Genomic DNA, 6,000 nt, shown 5'->3' on the forward strand with positions numbered 1-6,000 from the left:
TTCAGATGTCCTCCCCCAGAGGACATGTAGTGATGTCATTACTTCATTAGTCCAGGAAGGCACTTCCTAAAGCGGTGTCTCATTTCCTCCGCCCACGTAGTCTCCAGCCTATCCTCCGTCTCCTTTCAGAGTCACTGTGTCCCGGCACAGACGTGCGTTTGCTTCATCATCCTTTAATCAAAACAGTTGATCTGAACCGTTTCAACATATATATATATACACTGCAGTGTCAGCAATAGTTTGAATGCATATACCCTGATTCAGGATTCAAGTAATAATTGCCAACTCTTAACGCGAGGACTTTTCTGCCATAATGTATCTCTTAATAATACTTACTGTAGGGCTGCAACTTATGACTTATCAATTAATTGTTGACAAAAATAAATAAAGAAAATAGAACTGTTAGCTTGGATAAGTTTGTTAGTTTATACATTCGGTCTGATCAACAATCCAAAACCTGAAAGTATTCAATTTACAGAGCAGCACATCCTCACGTCTGAGAGGCTTAAACCACCAAATTTGTTGTGAGTCCTCAACAAATGACTCAAACGATACTCTATTATCAAACTTGTTGACCATCTTTCTCATCGACCAATTAATAGTTTGAGCAGTATCTACATTGCTGGGTAAATAAGAATCAACCAAAGTATCCATGCTTTAGGTCCACACGTCATTGTATACAGTGCAAATGAATGCTGAACATTGCCGAGATCTGCTTCACATTCTCGGCTGGCAGCACATTATCTAAATGCGGCATCAACACATTACATCTGTGTATTACAGGAGGAAGGACGCATCTACTAATGGACTAAAATCACTCTCCGATACACGGCGAGCAAGCAGCAGTTGGGAGACATGGCCGTTTGGATTGTTTCCATCACAGTCCAACACTGACTGATGCATATAGCTTCTAACACACATTGTGAAAAGGAACATGGTAACAATGTTAAAAGTTAGGGGGAACTCGGATGTTGGCCTACGTTGACCACCTCCATCTGCCAAAACAGCTTGGTGTCATGGTAACCTAAACCTCGAGTGGCCCTCGGTTTCCATGTGCCGCCATTGTTTTCCCCGACCTTAACTTTACATACTCATTGTTGACACTCTCCTGCTGATCCCGTCTAAAAGCCGAATGAACGGGATTAGCGGATTGGCTGCTTAGAAGGGTCTAGCTGTCATCGCTCCATTCTGATGCATCAGCTGTGCACAACACAACTTCATTGCTCACCGTCAAGCAAACGGCTCCCTTAAGTGCCCTGCTGCTATTAAAGGCTGAAATAATAAGAGGGAGTAAGGAGAGAGGAAAATTGAAAATAGACCCCAAAATGTATTTTCACAACTCTGCTCACAGTTTTTCCTCTTTCGACCGTGTAATTTCTGGTGTCTGGGAGCGATGCAGAACAGCTAGCATTAACATTTGGCACTCCGGTCTTCACCACAGACCGCGTTCTATAGAAACGTCCTCATACTCAGCATGCACGACCACCATACATTCTGTGGCAAGGCCTTGGCCGGTCCCAGTTACCCTCAACACAGTCTCGATGGTCCCTGCTCCAGCGTTTCTTTGTCCCCGCCCACCGCCAAAACCTTATTGGACATAGCCTTTCCTTTCTGCTCGCTTGCGTCATCACGCAGTGGTTCGATGTGTTGCGATTGGACGAGGGCAGTTCACGTGGCGTCCGTTGGGTTCCTTCAGCAACAAGGTGGTAACTCAATCTACAGGGGAGGGAGGGAGGAAGGGAGGAAGGGAGAGAGGGCCAATGGCATCTCCAAGCTAAAAATACAGCCTGCCAAGCCTGACGTAATGCAGCAGCCAGAGGAGCGGGGGCCTAAGTAATTGGGTACATGAAATGTGGACCCACAGCTCCTCAGTAGAGTGATATGTGCGTGTGTGTGCGTGCCTGCAAAGAGGGCTTGAAAGACAAGGGGAGGGGGGGACAGAATAGGAAAACCATGTTTTATGACCTCTGCAGGATGTGAAAGATGATACAGATATTGTGTGTGTGCGTGTGTACGTACTGGTTTGGGGATTTGAGGAAGCGAGGGTGTTGTTATCCTTCCATTAACTACATTAGTTCCGTGTGTTTGTGCGTGTGTGCACTTTAACAAGCTCAATTAATCCATAAATTGTGTCAAACTGAGTTCTTTTCATTCACCACCGTCACCACCGCAGCTCTCTAACGAGACCACTTCCTTCTGCTTTGAGCAGCAGATACCTCAGTGAGAAACTGCTTTGAAAAGACATGGGCCCATTTCTGCATATTCAACAAAGCAATTAAAAGAAAACAAAGAGCACATGGTGCTTAAAATATTGTATAGAAGGCCAAAAGTACCGCATTTGCAGGGCTTTATTTGGAATAATTAGGGAAACTGAACTGTTCCTCCTTGCCTCTCCTTCCCATCACTCCCCATTGCTCTCTCAATGCCTCCCCTCCTAGAGTATCTGTGGTGTTTATATTAGGAGGCAGCTATGTTTATGGAGGCCCGACTGTGAGGGGGAGGGGACCGGACGACCGAAGAGACGATGAGGACGGAGGATGAGCAGAGGACAAAAATAATAGGAGACATAGCAGGCAAGCGTGAGGAGGAGAGTTTACACGCAGCTCCGGTTTTATCGCATGACATTGAAACACTGTCTTTATGCCTAAGACAGACATAATGCATCTCCTGACACACACACACACACACACACACACCTTGTAGTTCTATGGTTCTGTAAACATTACTTGGTTATTTTTCAATCAGAAAGCTGTATTTAACTGGTTTTCACTCTGCGAATTTGGCAATTCTGTGTGATACTTCAGTTAAATCAGAACATAGAGATGTGCTGCGTAGACTTCCATGTAGTACATTGTGCACTTAGTGCATGAATTTCGTCAGGGTCGTGCAGTCTCAAATCGAACACAGCTGTTGTGCATTTACTGGAAATGACGATCGCAACAGCTGACTGCTCCTTTGATTTAATGGCAAATTGCAACATCGCGGAGGTTTACCACCAACATTCGACAATGATGTCACCCTGTTTGTTTGCCCGCTTTAAAAATAAAAGGAAGAACTTAAGTTGAGACACAGCATTGGTTAATCGGAATTAAACAAAATGAGGTAAAATACACTTCTTGAGTTGATTTTCTGAGCAGTTGAAGCGTTAATGGTACATTCTGAATGAGAAGAACACATTTCCTCATTATTGAGAGTGGGCACTGGGCTTTGGACTGGAAAGCAACACGTTCTTGCTGTTGCATGTGCACGCAATGACTCATCGCAGTCAGCTGACACCTGAAAGATAAATCCAGGCTCATCTCCAGCATCACTGATGAAGGTGATTAAAGCGCGAACACATGTACAGGTCAGGACGTTTTCACCGGGTTTCACAGCTGTTAGCCAATCAGTGATGATAACCAAGGCCACGCAGTGCAAGGCTTTGTCATTTCCAGCCATCAGCTGATAAAAACATTACAGCTAGGTGAGGCGGGTCACGCCGTTTCCTTGGAGACTCCTGACTGACGCCCGGGGGGGGGGGGGGGCAGTGGTGCGAGACGACAACTTGTTTTCATACACAACAAAGACAGAGCTGCAGGTTCGTCAGTCTTATTAATCATCTCTCTCGCAGCTTATTCCCCTCTACAACACGACAGCCTCTCTCTTTCCGAATACATTCCACGTCCGAGGCGAGGTGAAGGTCGATGTTGAACAGCAAAAGAGACGGGAAGCGACCGCTACGCACCGTCCTTAAATTAGATCTGCTGTAAAACGGTCTTTAGGCATTCGCTTGCATGTGCGGTCGGAACAAGATAGCATCAACATCAGATACACCCAACATGTATAGAACAAGGTAGACAGAGACAGGCGATGACAATATCTGCGTGGCAGACATGAGATACAGTCAGACAGGATCACAGGGGGAAGATCTGCAGCAGACAAACTTGTTTCTGGACTCGTGGCGAATGTTTAACAGATAAACTAAACCCACAAGTCATAACGTGCGATGCAACGGTTCCATCCACACAATGGCGTACGCCCACTCTCTGCCGCTGAGCTTATTTCAGCATTCTGCCAATAGTAAATCAAACAGGCCCATTTACCGCGGTCATTAAATATGCAAAAACAGACCTGAACCCTTTCAAGCTGTCTAACTTTACCTGACAAAGCATTTAGATAAAGAGACACTTAGTGGTGCCATTAAGGCTTTTTAGGCTGCAGGACAAAAACACACAGGTTCACCGAGGTTGAGCCCTGTGTCGGTAATATATAGTGAGGGATCCTTTAAAGTCATGGCTGGCCAAAAAGGAGTCAGGGGACACTGGGGCAGATGGATATTGATTCCATTCAAAAGTGTTCTACCACCACGACTACTTCACCACATACAGACAGACGAACCCAGTCCAAATCTAGATGGCGTCTGTTTTTCAGAGAATAGGATGCTGGCTGATTTGACATCAAATACACACAAATCCGCTGGCATCACTCAGGCTTTCCATCTGAAATTGGACGATACCCAACCTTGGTGGAATCACGGTTCAGGTCTCCAAAAAGGATGAGATTAGCCTGCTTTGCTACAGCTCAGGTGGTGGAGGCAGAATCGTGCCTTATACTCAGTAAAAGACAATAAAGGATGTTTCCTTTAAAATGGAATGAGTCGGACATCTTAATGGGAAATCTGGGAACATCCAGCCTGTTAGAGTAAGAAGAGAGTGCAACAGGCTTTTGATGCATGAGGAGAGGCCAGGAGGGGCTATTACACAAACCTCCTTAGAGACAGTTTGTATCCATTTGTGTCAGAATACAAACACAGCAAAACAGTGGGGGTACTCCCTCCCCCCTCCGCCCTGACACAGCTTTATACAATTAAGTGTTCAGGGACCCGGTGGAATAATGACATTACAAAGAAACTCTGTGACTGAGATCAATGGAGCAGATAGACAGTATTCATCTGTCCTTCTATCCATGAATGCATCCTGCCAGACGTACCCTCAGGACCGAGTAGAGCCGCCCCGCTGATGCTTCTTCTAGCTGAACTTCTCCCTTTGGACAACTTTCTTTAAGTTAAATATTTGGACATCTACAGCAGCACTGACACAATTAGCTGATTTGTCAATTAATAAGTGAGCAGACTAATCGGATAATCAATTCTTTACTTTCCTAGTTACAGCTAATTAATATAAAAATGTTCTGCTTGTTTCTTTTTAATATAAATTGTAAATGTAGTGCTTTGTTTGACTGTCTAGCAATTTGAAGACTTGTGCTAACGTTTTTCATCATTTTGAGTAGAGATGCACTGATTGACAGGCTGCCGATCGTAACCAGAAGGTTTTCAACTCATCGACCGGATCTTATTTCTGTTTTGTTGCTGGTCACGTATTCACACGCGTGACATCGTTGTGCTACTTCCTGAGCGCGAGTCAAAAGAACATAAAGCTTGCAGTTTGTCACGAATGCAAGTCCAAAATAAGCCGTTGAGGAAAAACCTAATCAGACACTTGGTATATTGTTATTCACTCATTATTCAATAATCAAAGCAAGTATTTTTTTTTTTTTAAATACAATTAGTTATTTCCTTATCATTTGAAATGTGTGTCTTATGCAAATAACCACTATAGATGACAATAACAAAGTAAAAGGATAACATTTAGAATTATTGAAATTCTTTTCCGGGGACAGTTGCGAAAAAAAAATAGTTTGGAGCCTTGCTGTTGATTATAGTTCTTGGAAATTAAAGGAAGAATCAGAACACGCAGGTCAAACTTAATAAACAGAAAAAAAAAAAAAAAAAAAAAAAAAAAAAAAAAAAAAAAAAAAAAAATAAAAATAAAAATCGGCCAAGAAAATTGTAAATCGGTGAATCTCTTATTTGGAGACATTTTTCAGACAAATGCACCCGCTATGGAAAAAATATGGAGAAAATGAAATGAGGGAAACAATTTCGGCTTTAAATAACCTGGAATTGCAATCATCTTTACATTTCAAGAGTGACAGAGTTGTAATGAAATCCTTTGAACAAGT

Source organism: Anarrhichthys ocellatus, unplaced genomic scaffold (assembly GCF_004355925.1).
Source record: "Anarrhichthys ocellatus isolate YVR2014 unplaced genomic scaffold, GSC_Weel_1.0 scaffold7, whole genome shotgun sequence".
Lineage (NCBI taxonomy): Eukaryota > Metazoa > Chordata > Actinopteri > Perciformes > Anarhichadidae > Anarrhichthys > Anarrhichthys ocellatus.